At 42.7% G+C, this 24,744-nt stretch overlaps 1 long non-coding RNA gene across 1 annotated transcript; it reads right to left on the reverse strand.

Moving 5' to 3' along the window:
* Positions 1-282: 282 nt before the first annotated feature.
* LOC119501054 lies at positions 283-20,501 on the reverse strand. Its single transcript, XR_005209747.1, has 2 exons — positions 20,332-20,501; positions 283-331 (listed from the first exon to the last, which is right to left on the reverse strand). It is a non-coding gene; the product is annotated as an uncharacterized LOC119501054 (long non-coding RNA).
* Positions 20,502-24,744: the final 4,243 nt, after the last annotated feature.

A 24,744-nucleotide genomic window follows, 5' to 3' on the forward strand; every position in this document is an offset into this window, starting at 1 on the left:
ACCTGTACTTTGTTATAACTATGTTGCCAGTTTAGCTACATTCTCATGCTCAGATAGGACTATTCTTCTATTAATACACCTGCTCATAATTACTCAGCGGTTGCACAGGGTGCTTTCATGTAAAATACAGTGACAGAATGTGGCTGGTATTGTTTTCACCTTTTCAGTCTGTTCGTGTGTTATCATGACAAAATGTGGTGCTGGAGACACCTACTGTAGCAGGACATATAGCGCTCCGCGTATCAGTCCTTCCTCGTTTCCGGAGCAGAACTCGGAAACTGGTTAAAGGGACTCTATGTAAGAATCAGAAATTGCTTGTTAACAGCGACACCTGTGGCCGTCAAGTCAATGAAAGTCAGCATCCTGTTGCTCACGCTCGTGCTCGCTCTACATAGACATGAACGAGCATTGCTCAAAACTAGTGAGGCGACACACGTCAGCTAAAACCACAATATCACTCTATATTTCACCTGCTTGGCAGTAATGTTAGCTGACCAGACGAAGGTCTCTCCATGAATCGACGCTAATACTGTGTTGTCCTGCTTCAGACTCCCGTCTTCTGCAGTGTGTAGTGTGCGCGAAAGGTGGAGCGAGTGAGAACGAGCGCGGTGTGTGAGTGAAGGTAAGCAGAGGAGCAGAGCAGCGTCGCCTCCGGCCCTGGAGACCAAAGCTCCCCTGTGTCTTCTGGCCGTGGTCAGGGGGGCCGAAGCAGGAAGAGTTGACACTGCTTTGCAAGATGGGCTTCACTAGATATAACTTTTAGGTTTTGGTGCTTCCGTGTAGTTTGTGTTGGAACAGCGTAGCCACGCGTAAGCTCGCATGGGACACCGACCCGATTTATCCGTGTAAGAAGTTACAAACAGTACCTTTAACTTAGGAACCTAAAATTTGCTATGATGGTTCACAGTGTGGTCTAGTTGTGCCTTTTGGGGGGTTAGAAGTCCAGTGCTACCCTGGACTTGATAAGCTACATTGTGCTCAATAGACTAACTCCATTAGTTCCTAAAGGGCAAAACTAGGGATGTCCATAATTAACCGTTTAACCGTTAACCGATATTAAGCATTTTAACCGATTAACGCTATCGGTTAAAACGGTTAAACATTTTTTAATAATTAACTCAAAAGCTGAGCGGCTCAGAAGAGCGGCTCGTCACTTTAAGGAGAAAAGCTGGTCCACCTTAACAGCCCACCTTAAGAGGCGAAGCCGGAGTTGCAGGAGGTTGGCTCTGGTCTCTGGCTCGCTTGAGCGGAGCGAAGGAGTTGTAGTTTCGTAGCATTTATTCACCGATAAATAAACTGTACACACACTGCTACACCTACATTCACAGTTAGAACACCACCAACAACCTCACACTACCCACCAACACACACACACGGCCTGTTGGAAACTCACTGAAGTTACGCAGACTACGTGTGCGGCGGCGAGCACGAAGCCTCCGGCAATGCTAGAGCTGCTAACGTAGCACAAATACACACTGTTTGTTGGCCACTCGCTAAAGTTATGCCGGGCAGACACACAGCTGACAACCTGCTAAACTAAACTAATTGTGGTGGTGGAGACTTTTACTGGGAAAGTGGCTGCATGTCTGTGACACTACACGCAGCATCGTGGCTGCTATGTTAACGCTCCCGGACGGGTGAACGGGGGACTCAGTTGTCTGTTGTGCTCCTGCACTGTAGCTGGCGAGACGCACAAATCTTTTCGGTTAACGGTTAATGATCGCTTAAGTAAGGTCGGTTGTCGGTTAAGAACATTTTCCCAAATGAGCATCCCTATTCACAACCGTGCAAGATGCAGTAACGAAAATGTCAAGATATAACTGAATGCACATTTTACATTCTGGCTCGATATTTCTTGAAGGTACAGTGTGGTAATTTTGGCCTGATTGTGGTGCTCCACAAAAAGGTCAGGTAATCACCTAAATGAGGAATCATCCTCTGGGGACCTTGATTCATATAGTCCAAAGTGGACCAAAGTGTTGGACATGTTTCATTCGCATGGGCTTACGTTTATTATTATTATGATCGTGTGGAGGAAATATTCCAGAATTTCATTGAGACAAAAAATATGAGGCATAATAAATTGCATCAAAATAATGTAAGTGTACTTGAGCCTTGTTGAGAGAAAGCTCTCTTGCCTCGCAGCGACCTTTCATGTGGTGAATATGCAAAACGAGGGAGAGAAGCATCTGCTGTTTGGCTTGCAACAAGCTGGCTGTCATTTAGGCAGGGACCATATATTGATTGCCTCATGAAACTCTATTGCTGTCGAAAGAACTATCACATGCTGACAGACTGTGCAGGCTATAATTGAGCAGCACACAGTGAGTCCTGGGGAGAGGGTTTACAAGCTACTGGAACTGTTTACAAGGTTTGTGTTAATATTGGATGAGCTGAGGCAAAACATGTGCGCCTGCTGACACTGGTATGCTTGATCCATTTCTACTAATCAGTAGAGTTGGACCCGAATATTTCACTATTCGGATATTTGTTCGTCGGGTAAATATTCGGTTTTCGGATATTCATTGTTGTTTTTTTTTTTTTTACTTTCCAGGATTACAAACACACGTAAAACACACCAAACCTTTTGGAAAATGCTTCTTATTCAATAATAAATAGCAATTCAAACAACACTACTGTAGAATGAAAGACACGTGTTGCAGCGCTATGCCGTCCATCTCAGCCAAGAACGGAGAAATATCCGGCTGAGTCCTTCCCGATTCATATCTTGGAGACGAGCCAAGTCACAGCCCTCGTCGCCGTTGCTTGTGTTGGAACATTCTCCCGTTTCTGCTTCCTCTCTCTACGTCGCTTCTCGGAGCCGATAACAATCCACGGAGACCCTGGTGATCTGGAGATGTCCGCCAATTCGATGAATGTCTGTGACCCATTAAAAAATATCAATAAAACAAATGTTGTTTTTTTTTAAAGTGTTTATTTTAACGTACAAAAGCAGCATAAACAACAACAATAGAATGTGAGCATGTCTACCCTGCAGCGCTGTGAACTCAATAAAATCGACAACAGGCTTACACGCAAAACATATAACTTAAATAAATGTTTAAGTAGGCTAAACAGCAAATGGTAGCCAGTCAGACAAAAACAAAAACGAAAACACACATCCAGCGCAGAGACCGTTATATAATCTTTTGCGCAGAACAGCGCCTTATTCTCCGGTCCCGTGTGAGGAAATATTGTAAAACTTATTAAAAAAAATAGCAAATAGGCCTAGTAGTAATAATAAATATAATGACACAATAAGTAGGCTAAGTAATAAATAGCCCAAATAATAATAAGCCGACAGGTTTTTACAAAAACTCAGTCTGTGCAAACAGGCCAGGCCTACCTCAGTCCTCAGCAGAGCTTTTCTACTGGTTTTTAGTCAGAAAGAGCAATGTGTCGACATGCTGTGGAGTTAGTCTGGAGCGCAGTCTGTTGACTGTGTAACCCGCGGCTGAGAATACCCGCTCAGATGCTAACGATGTTCCGGGAACGCAGAGATAGCGCTTCGCTAAAGTCGCCAGCCTCGGAAAGCGCGTCTGATTTCCTTTCCACCATTCAAGAGGATTAGTATCCAACAAGGGGGGGATTTTCTCTCATATAGGTGTCCACCTCTGCTTCTGGTGTCATTAGCCGGGTTGGATTTGGCCCAAGCTTGACACCCAGCATACCAGCTGTTGCTTTGCAGCTGGTAACCTAATGTCCTGGTATGCCTGACGCTCCATGCTGACAACGTAAAGGTGTTGTTCCTGCTTCCTTAACTTTGCAGACTTTCACACAGTACGGAAGGTTGGAGCTGCGGTAGATGGCGTTGTTATTTTTCTGGTAGACCCAGCAGAAGTCTGTCATGGGTTTCCCAATGACAATGTTAAGGGGTCAACTGCCTTCACAGCTTTTGCCAGCAGCACGTAGGCCTACACCAATGTTTAAGGTGGGAGAGGAATACTAGAATAGAGTACTTTTCATCTTGAATTGATTAAAAACATTAGATATTCTAATGTGAAAGAAATACAATACATACCTTGGTCACACATCTGACTTTTGTATCTCCGCCACACTGATGTCATGGTCTCTGTTGTGGGGAGCACCTGGATGTGAGACCTTTTGAAACCAGGGATGCGCACCAGGGAGTGGCATGGCGTGGACATCAGCAAAGTTTGTGATGAACTGCTTGACTCGTTGGGAGGTCCTGAACAGTCAGCATCCTTCTGCTCAAAACACGTCCACCAGACCTTTTCACCCCTGGTGCCAATCCATGTTGTACAATTTTAGAAGGTTTGTGAACTTGTTTTGAGATATTCTGGAACAAATAAACATTATGCTAATTAGATTAAGTATATCATATGCATACAGTTTTAAAAAAGTGCTAAGTGTAGAGTAGAGATGCCCCTTTTTTCAGACCGAGTACAAGTACTTACATTTGGGTACTCGTCGATACCGAGTACCGATACGAGTGCTTCTCTGTGCCAAAAGACCCTCGTTAACAGCCAGGTGGTGGTGCCGTTGTATCGGAGCCGTTTTGTGAGTACGAGTACATGAGCACAGTATCGGACCCGATACCCGATACTGGTATCGGTGCATCCCTAGTGTAGAGCAGGGCTACTCTATTACAAATTCAGTTGGGCCAGATTTTCAAACCAAGAAATTTAGCTGGGCCAGACACAAATGAATGTATTGAAAAACAAGTAATGTTTAATCAGTGTTTCCCTTAAAAAATTGTTCACATCTGACACAGGCACATCAAAAAGTGTGTTAAAAAATCAAAAATCAAAAAAGCTAACTGAACTTAACAGAATCTGAGGTAGTAGCAATACTTTATTGCACTTTTGAAATAAAAAAAACAAAACATTTTTGGTCATATCTGACCTGGGCACAACTCAAAGTGCATAAAAAACAAGTTATTGTCATCGGCAAAAGCAGATCGTGGTGCTCAGCAGACATTTCTGACAGCAGCATGCGGTATTGGAGGCTTGATGTGGAGCGAATAAAATTATTTGTAGTCCATTGTCGTTTTGAGCTCTCCGCTTAGTTTTGTGCACAACACCGTCTGATGCACCATGCAGTGTATCTGATGTGCAACAGCGGACCAACGTGCTGCCAAACCACTCACTTTTCCTGCCGTTGATGGAACCCCATCTGTCACAAGCATGCACACACGCTTCATATCCAGACCATTGTCTTTGAAAAAAGCAGACATTTTTCAAAGACTATCTCGCCAGTTGTGTGTTCTAACGGCAGCAAGACGAGCAGTTCCTCTCGGAAGCATTTGCCGTCAAAAAACGGATATACTGTATATGCACAATTGTGTGGTATCAGTTTTATCTGTAGACTAATCTAGCACTATAGACATGACATCAGCTTTCTTCTGGTCTTCTAACAGCGTTTCAAACACATGTGGACCAAGAATTTCAACCCTGCAAATGTTTGAGTGTCTGAGACTGGTACGTTTTTAATAGCAGAGGTCACACTCGTTTTTATTTTGTCGATATTTATAACCTCATTCACGACGTCCAGCATGCAGTCTTCCACGGTTTCAGAGTCTGTAAATGGCCTTTTCTTCTTTGCCAAGATTCAGGAAACACGAAGGGAAGCTGCTGTAGCTCTCTCTCTTGGGCTGTGTATGACCGCACCATAGTAGCACAGCTCCGGTTGTAAGATGCAATCAAACTCTGTACTTTTGCAGCCCTCTCCTGAGATCCCTTCGGGAAAGTTTGTGCGGAAAGTCTGGTGTGTCTCAATGTGGTGTCTCCGCACATTGTTATCTTTTTGTACTGCAACGCACTCGCTGCAAATTAAACACATCGGTTTGGCGTTAAAATTTGGCAAGGTTAAACAGACAGTTTTCATTGTCAATTTTACATTTCTGGGTTGAGAAAGACATGTTAGATTGTAGAATACTGAAGAAACAAATCACCGGCACTCACAGATTCTTTTTTGAAAAGAGTCTTTTTTGTTTTATTCCGGGCAATCAAACGTAAAAGAACGCATTTCACCTATAAGCCGTCATCAGCGTGATCCAACAAGACGTAATGCCAGTTTAAATACTTCATAAAAATCATAAAAAATGTATAATGATATCATAGGAAATATAGTAGAAAAATGTGTTAAGGTAACAAGAAAGATACGTAGAAAAATAGATATGTGGAAAAATAAGCTATCATAGAAAAATGTCAACAAGAAATATACCAATATATATCATAGGAAAATATCAGCGAAAAATAAAATCAAAGAATGTCCTGAGATATCATGGGAAAAATATAGAAAAATGTGTAATGTCAGGTAAATAAAAATACATTACAATAATAAATACAACTACATAATCCATATGGAATATAAATAGATCATAAGAAGCAACTTAACAACTTAACAGCAGTTCTTCATTGTGTTGCATTCACGATCTGTACTACTGTAGGACTTTCTGTAGGCTCGTGAAATATGTTTTTCTCCTTTTTTTCTCTGGACCGCATGTGGCTCGCGGAGCCGCCATTTGAATCGGCCTGTTGTAGAGTATATTTTAGTTAACTCACGCATGCAGAAAACTTGGAAGGTTTCCCGGCATATTTGCTGTCCATCGAGGAAGTAGGCCGTCCTCTGGTGCTTGGGCTCTTTTTGCTGGCTTCTCCTGGAGCTCACTGTATCTTTTGACATCGGTCATGTGGGGAGCTGATCATCTACAAAAGGACATAAAGCATAAAGTGAAAAAACAAGTTGTCTCAAAGATTTTAGGCCGGCTAAATCATGTCGAATCATTGTTGACCGAAGTCTGATCATTTCCACATCAATACAGCCCTATATTCAGAAACATAGCCTATTCATCATGTGATATCAGATGAATTTACAACCTATAATTTAACTATATGTTCAGCTATTTGTTTTGCTATTTAAATAATAATAATTTCTAGGAGACAGACACCTGAGACAGACAGAGACACCTAGCTAGACTACACACAATCGTTATTAGCTGCTAATAATGCATCTTAACCTGTACTAGTGATTTTTAAATGTCTTTAAAACAAACAGAAAAAAACAATAACTATTAGAATTTACCATTAGTAATTTCATTGATTTGGTCGCGTCTTCTAACCATCTCCTCCGGTGTAAAGCTTTAGTTGCTAGCGGCGCTCTTGTAAAGTTTGCAGCTACACTTGTACTCTCGGGCGATCTCAAACTCTTTAGCGCTGTCCTCATTCAAATGGACTATAATCAGACACGTGTGTGTCTCCGTCGGGTCAGACTTAAAAACTCTAATGGGAATTGAATTTAAAAGTTTGGCGAGGTTTTCCTCTTGTGAATTCATTTTGGCAAGCTAGCTATCTTCCTTGTCAACAAAGAACTGAGTCCCGTATACTTATAATCTCAATTTTACATTGATTTTTTTTACATTTTATTAAAGCTGAGAGTTTATTTATTTAGAAACGAATACAAAACGAAAACAGACCAAAATCCACTTTTTCATGTAAAAACGTGTTTTCCCAAGAACGTGCTACCGCGACTTCCGATTCATTTTGAAAGAGCGGGTCACATTTACTTTTAATTATATACAATAATTAAAATATACATGTCGGTCTTTTTAAGGTAGGAGGTAGGCTGTAACAATCTTTGTATTCGTACGGAAACATCACGTTCTTGTGCACGCAGCCACCCCATAACTAACAATGGCATAGCCGTCGGTGCTGAAAAAAAAAAAAATGTTTCAATTGAAAATGAAATTGAATCGTGACCATGGATGCTAATTTCATGCAGCGGTACGCCAGCTGCAGTGTATGAGCACAACAGACGACTGCGTCCCCAGTTCACCCGTCCGGGAGCGTTAACTTAGCAGCCACGGTGCTGCGTGTAGTGTCGCGGACATGTAGCCACTTTCCCAGTAATTTAGTTTAGTTTAGGAGGTTGTCAGCTGAGTCATTCTATAATTCGGGGTACATGTCATGTCCATGGGCTGTATTTATCAATTGTACTAAATATTCATTTCAAGCAATGATCAATTTTATATTGGGGCACATTTTTATCTTTCATTTAATACAAAAAAGTCAACAGGTCCCATCATTTATTTTGCAGAAAATGCATATTCTTCACTGGGATTTGCTGTTTGTGTGCTGTCTGATTTGCTAAATGTCAGGTTTTGCTCTTCAGATTAACACTAAAATACATGTTTTTGAATATAATTTTCATAATTATTTGTTCAAAATAATCATTAAAATACGAGAAAGGTGTTTTAAAAACTATTTGGCTCATTCATGTACATTAAATCATCCACTTTGTGTGTGTCCGAGAAATCTCTGTCAACTGTGTTACCCGTTGAAAAAGCCCCTATAAATCAGCAATGGTTTGCTCCAAAAGTCACATGTCCAACATCACGTGATGTCGCTTCCTTCAGAGAGGGAGATTTGAAGACAGTGTGGTAAGTTTCTACTCCTCCTCCTTCAATATTTCATCAATATTATTATGTGCACATTGAGTGGGTTAAGTGATCATCAACTGTGTTATCAACATGTTCTTGTGAACTTGCTTTAGATGTTATATTAACAAATATGCAGAGAAAGTGTATAAAAACACGAGTTGATCGAGGTCATGTGGTGACAGGTCCACAGTCTGCAGTTAGCACAAGGCCCTAAAATGGCCGAAATGTCAACTGGGTTACCCATCAACTGTAACACAGTTGACAGGGGTTAACACGGTTGACAATGTTGGCAGTTTATTGTCATAGTTTATGCTTATATTGAGTGTTGTTGATAAAAAAAAAAAGCCATTCGTGGACTATTGTTATTACACAGAAATGGCATAGTAATTACATAACAAGTGCCAAATTACTTAGTAATTACATAGGAATTGCCTAAAAAAATGATTTGCATGAGAAGGGATTAATTTGGCAGTGGTGGCCTACAGGTTAGAGAAGCGAGCTTGAGACCGGGAGGTCTCCGGTTCAATCCCCTGGACCGGCAGGAAAAATCTGGGTGGGGAAAGGGAAAACCAGCGCTTGCCCCTCCTTCATTATCCACACTGAGGTGTCCTTGAGCAAGGCACCTAACCCCAACCGCTCCAGTGGAGATGCTCAGTGGCCTTCCAGGTGTGAATGTGTAACTGTGTGACTGTGATCAGGGCGTTCTTGTTCTCTCAGTGAACAATAAATAAAAAAAAAACTTAACTGATCTGAACATATATATATATCACAATATATCTTCAAAAGACACCTTTTTAACATAAAACGGCAATTCACCTACTACAGGGAACTAAGGAGGAGCATGACAGATCATGAATGCTTAATTCATGTAGATTTTTCAAAAAAACTACAAGACTACAAAACTGCACCTGGAACTTTTATTTGAGGCGAGCCACGGCAAGGGTGCTCCAGATGGAATTGGAGGCCTCCTCAAAAGGACTACGGACAGGCTCCTCAGCCACGGGAAAGACATCCCCAATGCTGAGCTCTTCTTCAGCACATTGGCAGATGCACAGACCTCAGTAAAACTGTTCTACATCAGTTAGTGTAACGTTGAAGCCACAAAGAGCATTCAAGATAGTCTCCCGGTGATGCCATCAACCACGCGCATTCACCAAGTAATTACAAACCTCGAAAACCCTCGCCTTCGACAAAGCTGCTTGGAAGCATGTCTTTAGCTATCATCTTTGAGATGAGGGGCCGTTGTTAGCTCTGCACGTCTGCTAGCATCGAACTTGCTTCGTTCGGTGATAAAGCCACCCATGGATTGTTGATTTGTCGACGGGCCTGGGTCCGCTCCTTCCGCCGGGCGCCTCGCTCTTAAATAACTGTGCATAGTCGAGTTTGCACTGTACCTAATTTCTGTTTATTTTGTTGAAGTAGTTCCACACAGAATTTTTCGACGGCTGTATTAGTCTCTGCATGTTGTTTATTTTCCACGTCTTTATGCTTTTTTTGTTGTTGTTTTTTTTTATGCATCCAGCCCATCTCACAGCGCTATACTGCCCTCATGCGGGAGAAGGCAGAACTGAATGTGCCACTCACATGTTTCACCGGTGCCGGCAAAAAAACAAAGGAATATATATAGGCCTAAATATAGACGATAGTCGCATACATTTTTAGATTATTTATTAATTAACGACTATTTGAATATTCGAAAATCTTAACCCATCCCTAGTACCATTCGGGTGTATTTTTGCAAGATACATTTGTGAGTTTAAAAAAAAAGAAAGAAATTCCGTAATGATGGAGCCAAATTTAGTTTTAGAATGTTTAGGAGGAATGTTGGAATAGATTAGGTCTCGTAGTCTATGACGGAGAACAATCTATAGAGCGACAGCATACAGAGGAGGTGGAATCCAACCTTTTGGAAAGAGGATGCAGCACGAATGTGCAATAGTACCATTGGAAGTTTGGGTGTCCCAGTCCACCTTCACATTTTGGTCTATGTTTGTCCCCCCCCCCCACAATAATAGGGTCATGATTGGCCGATTGCCGGACGGCCTGGGCCACAGGTTTGAAAATGTTCAAATGTTAACACCGTAGCTGTTGGGTTGGTATTAGCCCTGCACGATATGAGGCAAATCTGTGACGTGTGATATCATTCAATATTGCAATGACGATATGACTTGCGATAAGTAAACAATTGTGCATATTAGCTTTACTTATGTCAGCCTGGTTGTCTTTAAATTCAGAACCTGATTATAATTGAATATTTCAAATATAACTGGGCTAAAAGTTGTTTTCTAGAGCAGCAACAGTAATGTTTACAACAGCAAAGTCACCATATGAACTCATTAATATCTCACTGGAAACAATCTGAAATGCTAATAAAATAAATCATATGACAACATACTGAATCTGATCAGCTGTTCGCTGCGTGAATGTGTGTGTGTTTGTGTGTGTGTGTGTGTTGAGAGCTCCTCCACAGGTTTGACACAGAGCAGGGAGAGGCTTCTTTCTGATAATAAATACTACAGTTTTTAGCCCCGCGGCCCGTTTAATACCGGGTTTCATTAGATGGCTGCGTTGAATACTCGATTCCGATTGGTCAATCACGGTGTTTTGCGGTCTGTAATTTCTCTTTAACAGGCCGTTGCTATGTATAACAGACCGTTGCTATGGGCGCAGCTCTGATGTCAGACTCTGGCGGGCCGTTTTTCTGTCAAAATATTGATTTCTTCAGTAAGTAGCCGTGTAATAAACAGGATAATGTACAGTTAGCGGGTCATTGTTGTGAAAGAATCCCTTTCAAGGCGATGAGAGACCCTTCCGTTGCGTTGCAGCATCGCCTTGCCGGGGATTTTTTTCACAAGAATGACCGGCTCGCTGTACATTATCCCTTACTCATCGCTAAATAAAATGATTTTTCTTATTCATCGCAGCTCAGGCAGTCGCTTGCGATGTATTTATCGTGCATGTTCATATCGCGATGATGATGAAAATACGTTTTATCGGTCAGCACTAGTCGGTATGCAATAGTTGAACCATTGCTAAGAAATTATTTCCGGCGCAATACACAGCAAGTGCCACTCCAGGCAGTCAAATGTCTTCTCCGCATTCAGAGAAAGAATTTTAAAATCACCTAAATATGATCCCACCAAAAACACCCTTTTAGCCATATTTCAGTGACCACACAAGCTTACATTGCTGTGCGTGCTAGATTTGAACGTGATATCTCAGGAACGCCTGGAGGGAATTTCTTCAAATTTGGCACAAATGTCCACTTAGACTCAAGGACAGAGGGATTGGTGGTCAAAGGTCACTGTGACCTCAGGTCCGTCCCATTCTCGTGAACACAATATCTCAGGAACGCCTGGAGGGAATTTCTTCAAATTTGGCACAAACATCCACTTGGATTCAAGGATGAACTGATTAGAATTTGGTGGTCTTTGGTGGATTTTGTGGACCTCACAAAGCACATTTCTGACCATAACTCAAGAATTCATATTAGGGATGTTAATAATTAACTGTTTAACCGTTAACTGACAGTAAGCATTTTAACTGATTAACGCTCCCGGACGGGTGAACTGGAGACAGTGAATGCAGCACCGTGGCTACTACGTTAACGCTCCCGGACGGGTGAACTGGAGACAGTGAACGCAGCACCATGGCTGCTAAGTTAACGCACTCGGACGGGTGAACTGGAGACTCAGTTGTCTGTTGTGCTCATACACTGCAGCTGGTACGCAAAAATCTTGTCAGTTAACGGTTAATAATCGGTTAGGGTCGATTATTGGTTAAGAAAAAATTTCAAAATTAGCGCCCCTATTTCATATGCTAATTATGACAATTTCTAACAGGATAAAATGATGAAGTGATGACATTTTGGAAAGACATGGATGTAAACTGCTACTTGACCGGTTGGTGAAGGCAATTCTAGTTACCAAAAAAAAAAAAGTCAGTAATGAGAATGTATTCTGATCATTATTATTATCATTAGGATATATTATGGTCTGATTCTACCCAGATCTGGTCCCATTCTGTTGTTTGTACTCTAATCTCCACCAGCCCTTACAATGTTGTGTCAAAGGTGTTACCTCTACAGGAAGCCTTTTCTCACATGCCATTGTGTTTGGCAGAGGCAATAAATTAAATGCCCACTCCTCACTCTACAAGGTGAATGATGTGTTTCATCTCTCATTATTAATATCTGTTGCTGCAGAGTCAACAAGAACACACAGTCTCTCCCTCCTTTCAGCCCAAATTTGGCTTCTCCCCCTTCCTCCATCTCTCAGGAAGCTGCAGATATTTTCCAATCCCCTTTTTTTTTGTCTGCCAGCAAGTGATTAAAATGTGCCTGCTGCTGCCACAGAGGAACACACGGGCAGAAACATCAGCAGCTGAGCCCAGAAGATGAAGACCTTTGTTACATGCTGTTCAGCTGAACGCAGACAAAAAACAAACTCTAGGTAACCATGTAGTACTGACACCACACCTGGCATTCCCCTTTTCTACAAAGCACACCAGTGAGTTGTCTCAAAATCTTCTACTGACGACCACTGAAGCATATGGAGAATAGTCAACCCCCCCTATCTTAATTTAACTAACTTTTTACTTGCAAAGTAGGGCAGGGGAATTCTGGTTCACCTGGGTCTTAAAGCTGAAGAAGGCGAGATTGGAACAAATATGATTAAAAAAAGTTATTTTTATAAAACGGTCACTAATCTAACCGGGCTGGTCTTAATCTACCCGGGTGGGTCTTAATCTACCTGGGCCGTTCTTAATCTACCCGGGCGGGTCTTAATCTGCCTGGACGGGTCTTAATCTACCCAGGTGGGTCTTAATCTAACCGAGCAGGTCTTAATCTACCTGGGAGGGTCTTAATCTACCTGGGTGGGTCTTAATCTACCTGGGAGGGTCTTAATCTAACTGGGCAGGTCTTAATCTACCTAGGCGGGTCTTAATATACCTGGGCGGGTCTTAATCTACCTGGGAGGGTCTTAAACTACCCGGGAGGGTCTTAATCTACCTGGGAGGGTCTTAATCTACCTAGGTGGGTCTTAATCTATATAGGTGGGTCTTAATCTAACCGGGAGGGTTTTAATCCATCTGGATGGGTCTTAATCTACCTGGGCGGGTCTTAATCTACCTAGGCGGGTCTTAATCTAACCAGGAGGGTCTTAATCTGCCTGTGCGGATCTTAATCTACCTGGGAGGGTCTTACTCTGCCTGGGCGGGTCTTACTCTACCTGGGTAGGTCTTAATCTACATGGGCCAGTCTTAATCTTCCATGGGCGGGTCTTAATCTGCCTGGGCAGGTCTTAATCTACCTAGGCGGGTCTTAATCTACCTAGGCCGGTCTTAATCTACATGGACGGGTCTTAATCTACATGGGCCGGTCTTAATCTAACTGGGCATGTCTTAATCTGCCTGGGCAGGTCTTAATCTGCCTTGGCGGGTCTTAATCTACTCGGGAGGATCTTAATCTACCTGGGCGGGTCTTAATCTACCCGGGCAGGTCTTAATCTATCCGGGCGGGTCTTAATCTACCCGGGCGGGTCTTAATCTATCCGGGTGGGTCTTAATCTATCCGGGCGGGTCTTAATCTGCCTGGGCGGGTCTTAATCTACCTGGGCCGGTCTTAATCTACTCGGGAGGATCTTAATCTACCTGGGCGGGTCTTAATCTACCCGGGCAGGTCTTAATCTATCCGGGCGGGTCTTAATCTACCCGGGCGGGTCTTAATCTATCCGGGTGGGTCTTAATCTATCCGGGTGGGTCTTAATCTACCTGGGCGGGTCTTAATCTACCCCGGCGTGTCTTAATCTGCCTGGACGGGTCTTAATCGGCCTGGGCCGGTCTTAATCTTACTGGGCAGGTCTTAATCAGCCTGGGTGGGTATTAATCTACCTGGGCGGGTCTTAATCTACATGGGCGGGTCTTAATCTACTTGGGCCGGTCTTAATCTACATGGGCGGGTCTTAATCTACCTGGGCGGGTCTTAATCTACCCGGGCAGGTCTTAATCTATCCGGGCGGGTCTTAATCTACCCGGTCAGGTCTTAATCTACCTGGGCGGGTGTTAATCTACCCGGGCAGGTCTTAATCTACCTGGGTGGGTCTTAATCTATCCGGGCGGGTCTTAATCTACCTGGGCAGGTCTTAATCTACCTGGGCCGGTCTTAATCTACATGGGCAGGTCTTAATCTACCCCGGCGGGTCTTAATCTACCTGGGCGGGTCTTAATCTACCCCGGCGTGTCTTAATCTGCCTGGACGGGTCTTAATCGGCCTGGGCAGGGTTTAATTTACCTGAGCAGGGCTTAATTGACATGGGCGGGGGAAACAATGGGATAAATTGGTTTTAGACTTTGTGACAAATAGCCTTTACCATGTTTGCTGCAGGGCGTATGTCTTTGTATTTATCTTTCCGCACAGACCTGATGGTCTTGTATTGTTCCTATGTTGGCATATGCAACACTTGTATAATGTGCCAAACCTTGTATAATGTCATTCTCCAGCCTGATAAGGCTCTGACATTGTCCCACAGGGCCAGACAGTCTCTACCCTGGGGTTGGGGAAGAATTGTGCATTTATGGTGGTTGCTTATTGTGCAGGTTCATTAAGGTCCCCGACTGTAATCAATAGCAATGTCAGTAGGTGGGATACAGAAGAGAATGCTAACAAGAATGTGTGTGTGTTTGTGAGAGTGAGAGCGAGCGAGCTGTGTGTTGGTATCAGCATCTCCAGCAGAGGTGGAGCAGCCTTTCATGCGATGATGGATTTGCTCTCAGATCTGAGCTTTTGAATCCAGACACGGTTTGCAGTGATAAACAGGCATTAGACTAATCGTCATGGGCTTCACGGTGCTGAAAAAGCAGCATCTAACAGCAGCCATCATCATAGTCTATCTGCACATCTGACAGTGATTTTCTGTCATTTTGGGGTCATTTTCTTAGCGCGTGTAAATATTCATGAGGCAGTTGTTATTTTACTTTTGTTCTTGTCGAGGCACGAATGCATCACTGTAGTTGTTAAAGCTGCAGAGTCAATAAATCTTGTCAAGCCACATCAAGAAGCTACATAAATGTATAATGTATATTGAATGATTGGGAAAAGTCTGCACTATAGGACTGCACATTTTACACTTTTATTGTAAAATGTCAGAAAACGGTGAAACAATTCCATAGTGCTGACCCGAATGCTCAGAAATCAGTATTCAAATGCTTTGTTTTTTTTAATTCATTATTTATATATGTATACATAGTATTTATACTGGAAAAACAAAGTTTGGAAACTTGTGTTTGTTCGATTATTTCTCTGTTGTTACGATGCTAATTGGCATTGTATTTTACATCATTGGAAAGCCTGTTTATTTACCTTCGCAATGATGTCCAACTTGTAAGGATCATGCATTTGTGGGATGAGCAGCACAGCTGATTATGTGGGTAGCGCCCAAGAAAAATTTGCCAAAATGCTCCGTCAATGGTAAACAGTGTATTCTCCTGTTGACTCTTGTTTTGAGTTGTTTGGTGGATTGGATGATTGAACTCTCTATCAGTAACAAGGAACAAACAAGACATATTGGCTATTTTACACTTTATTCATTTAATACACCGTCAGGAGCCTCCGTAGCGGTGGAAGATCCATACGCAGCCACAACAGCCTGGCACCTCCTCCTCATGCTGGTCACCAACCTGGTCACACGTTGCTGTGGGATGGCGTTCCATTCCTCAACCAGGATTCGTTGCAGGTCAGCCAACGAGGTTGTGTTAGTCACTCTAACACGTACAGCACACCCAACCTGATCCCACAAGTGTTGAATTGGGTTGAGGTCTGGACTCTTGGCAGGCCGTTCCATTCTCTCTACTCCCACATTGTGGAGGTAGTCTGTGATAACTCTGGCTCTGTGGGGACGAGCGTTGTCATCTTGGAGGATGAAGTTAGGTGCCAGATTGTGGAGATATGGGATCGCCACTGGCTGCAGAATCTCGTCCTGATATCTCACTGCATTGAGATGGCCTTCAATGATGACAAGCCTTGTTTTGCCAGTGAGGAAGATGCCGCCCCACACCATGACACAGCCCCCACCAAAAGCTGTTACTCCATTGGTGCTAAAATCAGCATAGCGTTCTCCACGTCGTCTCCATACTTTGACCCTGCCGTCCAACTTCCGCAGACAGAACCTGGACTCATCACTGAACATGACATTCCCCCACATGTTCAGGTTCCATTGTCTGTGTTGTCGACACCAGCGCAAACGGGCCTGACGGTGAAGGGTAGTCATTGCAGGCTTCCTGGTAGCCTTATGAGAATACACTGTTTAGAGCATTTTGGCAAATTTTTCTTGGGCGCTACCCACATAATCAGCTGTGCTGCTCATCCCACAAATGCATGATCCTTACAAGTTGGACATCATTGCGAAGGTAAATAAACAGGCTTTCCAACGATGTAAAATACAATGACCATTAGCATTGTAACAACAGAGAAATAATCCACCAAACACAAGTTTCCAAATTTGTTTTTCCAGTTTATATGTCACATGTGCTCAGTGTGAACCAGCTCTTATCCGTAAAGTGAACGGGGCGCGAATGGCGGACCTGCCAATTCTGGTGTTCTCTGGCGAATGCCAGTCGAGCTGCACGGTGCTTGACTGTGAGCGCAGGTCCCACTAGAGGACGTTGGGCCCTCAGAACCTGGCAGACCTGGCAAGAAACATGCAAACCAGTAGCCTGCTGGAGGTCATTTTGTAGGGCTCTGGCAGTCTTCCTCGAACAAAGGAGCAGATACCGGTCCTGCTGCTGGGTTGAAGCCCTTCTACGGCCCCGTCCAGCCCTCCTCGTGTAACGGACGGTCTCCCGGTATCTCCTCCGTGCTCTTGAGACTGTGCTGGGAGACACAGCTGGACTACCTGTGCAACCTGATTGGGCTGCAGGTACCGCCTCATGCTACAAGTAGTGACAAGGACACTAGCAGAACACAAAACTAGAGGCCTTGGAGAAGCAGAAGAAACTTACCATATAACGATGAGGTAATTGTTCACACAATGTAATGGAAAAATATGTATAATTTGCAGCTGTAGATAAATTCTGTCGCCCTGTTTGTTATTGTGTCATGTGACGTGTCGCCAGAAGACAACGGTGGAAACGTGAGTGAATATGGAGAGAGGAGTGCCGGTGATGTCAGAGTTTGTTGAGTTTGAGTACAGAAAGCAGGGCAGACAAAAAAAAGAGTGGCCCTCACAAGACCGGCCCATTGGAAAAATTCCCAAGGTTCCCGATGGCCAGTCTTTTTTTTAATAAAGATCTTTATTAAGTTTAAATGTACAACCCCGGCATGGGCTAGCCTGGTCCTCGCAGCCGCAGACAGGACAGAGCGCACTGATCCCCGTTTTTGTTGAAATCTGATTGGCTCAGCCATTTTCATCTTGAACATGATGAACTGTGATTAGTGTTCCATGCTTACCTGGACGGTCTTGTTTTGATTCACTGCAGTGGTGACGTGCTTATACAAACTGAGGTGGCAGGTGTCAGCAAGACATCCTAGAGTGTCATAGAGCAGGCGCAGTAGAGTTTCCGCCTCCAAGCCCTCGCTCTAGCCTCGGTTTGGGTCTCATTCAAATGAACGGAGGAAGGGATATAACTCTGGATTCAGCTATTAGTGCATTTTACAACTTTTAAGAACTAATGATTTAAATAAGGACTATTTTTAGTTTGTTTATCTAAAAAAAAAAGTTTGAGTTACAGACGTTTCTTTCCCAATGTAAGTCTATGGGAAAAATACTTTTTGGGCCCAATGGCATTACGTGACGGACACGGAAGTTGTAGTACCGCCGTTTGGCCACTATGTTAAATGTAGTTCAAAGCCTGGCACTCTTCCTGGGGTCTTGGTGGGAGCCGATGCGGAGCGAACAGCTGTTTTGCTTTGAGAGGGCACAACATGTGGAAACTTTCTCGTAAAAAAAGTCAGACACAGACCAGATAACCAATACACTGGCTGGTGGAAACCCGTCTTGTCTCGTCACACCTGTTAAGCCCCAGTCTAGGGGTGTGGAAGCGCAACTTAAATACAAGGTGAAACGGCGAATGAATTGCAACAATTCATGTTCATTGTTGCACACCATAATTAAATATCTATTTACAAATACAAAGCAAAGGAAGCGCTGTGAATCAAAGGCTAAAATAACAAACAAAACCACTTATCAAACAAGTTCTAACTAAGCCCTGTAACAAAAGAGACAAACAAAATTACATGGACTTAACCCTAAACTCCTTAACTTAAAACAGGAGAAAACAAATTAAATCAACTGGCGGTTCACCCCTACAGCTTCAAGATCAAAGTCCGATATATTTACAAAGATAATGTAGACAACTTGTGTTAGACGCCGAGGTCAATACAACAAGATGTTAAAGTCCGATATAAATTTATTTACAAAGATACTACTTAAACCAAAGCTACAAATGTTTACACAAAGCCCACACAGGAAAAAGACTATGGCTAGCACGAGAGCTACAGCACAATACACAACACTACACGTGGTTACCACTCTACTACTTCCTACACACAGTTCACAAGTACATGCTACAAATGCTGATGAAAAGATTGGTTTTACGAGGAAGATCGAAGCAAAAACACCCGACAACCATCGACCTCGAATCAGCTGTGTTTTCCCGGAAGCTAAATAGGCCAACCTGCCGTTCTCAGCCAATCTGCAGCGGTGCCGTCATCGAAGGCCAGCCAATGGAAACAGCAAATATTAACGTAGATCCTCAGAAAAACCGAGAGCTCTTACTCTCCATTACTTTAGCCGCACCATTTAACCTATACAGTTTACTAACAACATAAATACACATAAATACGGCCGTAACAACCCCAAAAAACACATGTAACAACTGTTTAGATTACAGCCATGCGTAGCCTAAGTACACCGTAGCCTAGTTTATTCACTCCAAACAACAAAAGTTGATGGAAACAGGCCTAATTTGCATTTATTTTTTGCGACATTTCAAAAGTTTGCTTAAAATTCCCCTGACAATTGAAGGAAATACAGGTAATCTTACCTGTCTTCTGGCTGCATGAGAAATCTTTAAGTGTGTTACCTCACCTTAGAAATCTAACTCAGACGTTTCTCGCAGCACTTCAGCACCGTAGAAGAAAAACCCAGGTGCTGGTATTTAGCCAGCATGCTAAGCTCCACCCTCTCATTCACACGGAACCTGACCGCTCCGGCCCCGGCAGAGACCGGATGCTGCCGTCATGCTCTCATGGCACTAATACACTTGGAGCGATCCACCACTGTCTTAACTGTTTGTGGATCGACTTATGCAAGGTCACATCCAGGCCTTGGTTAACCTGTGTGTGTGAACTCAAAGGAGCTTTGCTTTACTCTGAAGCACAGAGGTGGCACATTTTCAATCTGCATATCCCATTAAATGAGAAAAATCACACTTCATGGACTTTGCAAGTCTATCAGAGTAACATCCTGGTAATCTGTCAAGGTGTTTCGACAGAACAATTGATCTGGTGAGGGGAGTTAACATGTGACGAGCATGCTCCCTCCTCACACTGTGGCAAACTTCAGCTGACAGCAGAGCTGAGCTGACCTTAATCCACTCACGGTGATGAAGCCATGAGCTGGGGAGATGACACATCACAGCCCCGGACCAAAGGTCACATCAGTCATGTTGTGTCATCTTCAGATGTAAACGGGAAATATTCAGCTAACTCACTGCAAATGGGTCAGTGCATGCTTGGCGAACTGCCGGTGTATACTATACTATACTGGCAGGTTATTACTTGTTTTATAAAACTTCTTATGGTTTGTCAGCTCCCTTACACAGTAAGGTGAAGGGATCTACATTCTAAGAATGAGATACACTGTAAAAAAAAAAGTGTAAAAAAAAAGTAGTTAAAGGGACTGAGAATCAGAGATGCTTGTTAACAGCAACACCTGTGGCCGTTAAGTCAACGAAATTCAGAGTCGGGCTCGCGCTTTGCTCACTCTACATAAACATGAACGAGCATCGGTCAAAACAGTGAGGCGACACACGTCAGCTAAAACCACAATATCACTCTATATTTCACCTGCTTGGCAGTAATGTTAGCTGACCAGACGAAGGTCTCTCCATGAATCAATGCTAATACTGTGTTTTCCTGCTTCAGCCTCCCGACCGCGGCCGGAGGGAACAGTGGAGACACCGGAGTTTTGGTCGGAGACGATAACGTTACTCTCTGCGGAGCCTCGTCACTTCACAAGACATGGGAAACCTCTGTTGGTCTGGAGGAGCTGCAGCAGTTATTTCTGCACAAACGTCCACTGTACATTCACTAGATATTCTCAGAGCTAAACTAACTCTTCTGCAGTGTGGAGTGCACGACTGTGGACAGAGCAGATTGAAATGGACGTCTGTCCAAACCACCACTCTTTGTTTGAAGATGGAATGACTTAGAATAATTACACTTTAAGTCTTACCTGTGCAAGAACTCAAGAGTTGCTCCCAGTTCTGCTGGATAGCTGATGTTCAGGCAGTAGAAGGTTGCAAACATATAAACAAAAATTTAAAAAACCCTCACACTCGTGCCAAAATGTATGCCATATGCATCCACACAGCCAAAATGATCAGACAAATTTAAAAACTCAAAAATGTCATTAAAAAAATAAATAAGACTCATATCACACGCAACGATACATGGTGCGCTTGGAAGTTGATCAACCTCAACCTCAGATGGCAGACACGTTTCATCAACCATCAGGAACATCTTGAAATGGTTCAAAGGCAGCATCAGACATCCGGGAAGATCAGCATCTGATTAGGGCTGTCACGATATAAATTTTTCCCCAATCCGATTATCATGGCAAAAAATATCATGATAATATTATCGCGATATCATTAAAAAAAATTACGCAATCAATCTTTAACTTTATTTGGTGCAACGTTTGTTTGTTTTCTTTCCAAAACAACGTATAATGGTGTATTTTACACGGCAGTGAGTGTGTCTTAACTGAATAAACAAATATATAATAAACGATAATAATAAATACGCCTGATTTCTCATGTTTCTTGGATGCTGCTGCCTGACGACCACAAGAAAAGTACAAGCTGTCACTGTCTTGTTGAACAGACCTCAATTAAGTTAGCCAACTTTAATTAGCACATAAATTAGCTAGCTAGCTAACATAGTCATTCACTATCACCGGTGGGGTCCGAGCTAGCCAACACCGCCCAGCTCCAGCCGGCCGGCCAACATGGTCACTCCGAGTCATTCGGAATGGCTCTGGGTGACTACGTCAGCTGGCGGGTGCCCGGGTTGTGGCGGGTGGCTCGGCCGGTTGGAGCCGGGTGGTGTCAGCCAGCCGGGGCCCGCCAGTGATAACGAACGACCCAGCCAGCCAAAGCCAATGCCAGCCGACCGGTTCACCATCGCTGGCAGGTCTCAGTTGGCTAGCATTGCTTTAAACGGTTTATTGTGCGACTGGTTTGATGCATACACCTGGCTTATGGGTAGAGTGGAAATATTTCAGAGGAATTCAAAGTAAAAGCAAGGATCTACCTGCTACCAAGATAGGTTTTTAATAGTTGGGGAAGCAGTACTTTCTTACTGACTTAGTAGGGCTGGGCGATATGGCCAAAAAATAATATATAATATTTTCAAATATCCTCTAAGCATTTCATAAATGCTCGATTTCACCTTTTGATGCATTCAATCACACCAATATGATGATTCTTGTAGTCCCTGCAGTAAATGTCTGCATTAAAACTTTCTTGCTTATATTCATTAGTGGTTTCTGTTGGAACAATTTTAATCACAAGTTAAATTTAACCAAACAGTATCCAACAGTATTCACTTTAACCAACTAGTTTGAAATGCCAAAGCGAGTCTCATGCCGGCGTGGATGGCTTAAATACATCACATGACAATTTGTAGTCGATGTTGGCGATATAGTCATTTTATACAACGCGCGTGGGACAAGCCGCGATACATCGACTATATTCGATGTATCGCCCACCCCTAGTTAGTAGCACACAAAAAAGAGCCTGACCCCTGACCACAATATATCACCGGCACCCCACAGTTGTATTTATCAAAGGGCCCCATGTTGAACTGAAGCACTGATCTCCCCTCATAAATATCAAAAGTGGGGTTTGAGGGGAGTAATGATTAGAAAATATAACATTTTTCCAAATTCATCCAAGACATTTTCTCACAAATACTTGAGGATGAATGGTCTCTGCATGGCATTACACTTTTCATCATTCTTCTGTGTGTGGCTGTAGGGCTTTCAGGCTCAGCTCAGGGAGGCGGGTCAGGAATCCCGCTGGTATCATTTTCAGCTGGATTTAAGACACAAAATAGCAATTAGGCCTGCTATCATGTTTTGACATTACAAAGCTTTTTCAATCCATATTTTGCAAAAAAACTAAAAATGTACAATTCAGATTATCTCACAGGTAGTGAGGATGTAGTGTTTTTATTTTTCCACACATGCACACAAAGTTTTTACAACTCTCAAATAAGTATACTTACATAAAGCTTTATCACGTGCAGTCAGTTTTCTAGCTTCGATTGGTCTCAACATTGAGGAGATCTTCCTCCCTGACATATTTCAGTATAAGGCTGGACCGTATATGGTCAGTATGTGAATTTGTGGCTAAATTGTTACACAAATAGACAGAGGTCGTGTCTATTATGATTTGTAAACAGTTTTTTCCACTTATATCTTAATATTTGATTGAAAGACAACTTATAATGAAGCAAACTACATTCATTAATAGTAAATGGTATCATTTACTAGTCAGTATATTATACATTGTATACAAGGTGAAAAGGTATTAGCATGACATACAGTATGCAAGGTTAAAAGTATTTCAGGTTTTTATTAAAGCATGTGTATCAAAGCATTCATCATATAAGTGGTGTTCAATATATACATACGTCGCGAAAGTTTATCAACGTTGAGATATTCCCGCTGCCGTATTTATTCCTATATGGAGTGTTAATGGAGCAGCTAGGATGTTAGCATAGCCTGGCACTGATCGATCCGAACTCCATTCAGAAAACAAGCATTTTAAAAGTTGTTTGCTTGTCGTCTTGCGGACAAAGCACGAATTCCGACTTTTTACTAATCAGCATCATTATGTAGTTATTTCAGCACAATTTTGATCCGTTTACAACAACGTCGCTGCCGTATTCATGCCTAGATGACGTTATGTTGAGTGTTGATGGAGTCTCTGAGCAGCTTTCAACTGCTCGCGAAACTCGCAAACCCCGATCAAACTGTCAACTAGTCAGCGCTGATCAAAACTTACTCAAGATTCTGTAACTGTAATGCCTATTTCTCTCCTTAAATGTTTTTAAAAAACATCTTGTTCTGTACTCTTCAAGTTTTCAGAATTGTGTGCATAATTACATTTTTTTTAGTTTGTATAATGTGGAGAAAAACTGTAATTTTCCAGGAATGTCACCACAGACACCCATGACATGATAATAATAATACTGCAAATATATAAATATTATGTGATTTGTTTTTGTGATTGACGCCTTAAACCTCCACGCCACCAGGACACGCTAGAAAGCATTGGTAGAGTATGTATGCAGTCCATCGTATTCACATTAGGAAGGGACGCACGAAGCGGAGGAATGATTACAATAACCAACTAGAATGGCACTCGGAGAGCGCAGACCTCCGCCAAGGTGCCCGAGTACGATTGAAACAAAATAAAACTCACCTAAACTGTCGTCGTTACTCTTTCCAATAATCACCAAGTGTGCTTTGGTCTAACTCAAATGTAATTTCACCCCCCCCCCCACCCCCGCTCTCTCTCTGTCCCTCTCTCTGAAGGAAAGAGGTGGGGTCATGCGTCATCAACGCGTCATCAGTTACACTGTGCCTGTGTTATACCCAGAGGTCTTAAAGGTCCCATATTGTAAAAATTCATGTCTTTTATATTATAAAGCAGGCTTAAGTGCTATATAAATACTGTTTAACTATCAAAACGCTCAATATATGGAGAAATACACACAGCCCATATTCAGAAGTTGTGCGTTTGAAACCAGCCGTTTGGATTGTGAATATTCTAAATGTGCCCTGGTTTATTTCCTGTTGCAGTGTATGTAAATAACATAAGCTGACAGGACGTAAACATGAACCCAAACTGTTGCCTAGCAACGCAATTCCATGCAATTCCGTTGAAATGCACTAAAATGGAGCGTTTCAGACAGAGGGTAAATACAGGTGTATTCAGGCAGACAGTATGAGAAAAATAAAGTTTTTTTTTAACATTACAGCATGTAAACATGTTCTAGTAGAAACACAAAATACAAGTATGAACCTGAAAATAAGCATGATATGGGACCTTTAATG

Source organism: Sebastes umbrosus, chromosome 14 (assembly GCF_015220745.1).
Source record: "Sebastes umbrosus isolate fSebUmb1 chromosome 14, fSebUmb1.pri, whole genome shotgun sequence".
Lineage (NCBI taxonomy): Eukaryota > Metazoa > Chordata > Actinopteri > Perciformes > Sebastidae > Sebastes > Sebastes umbrosus.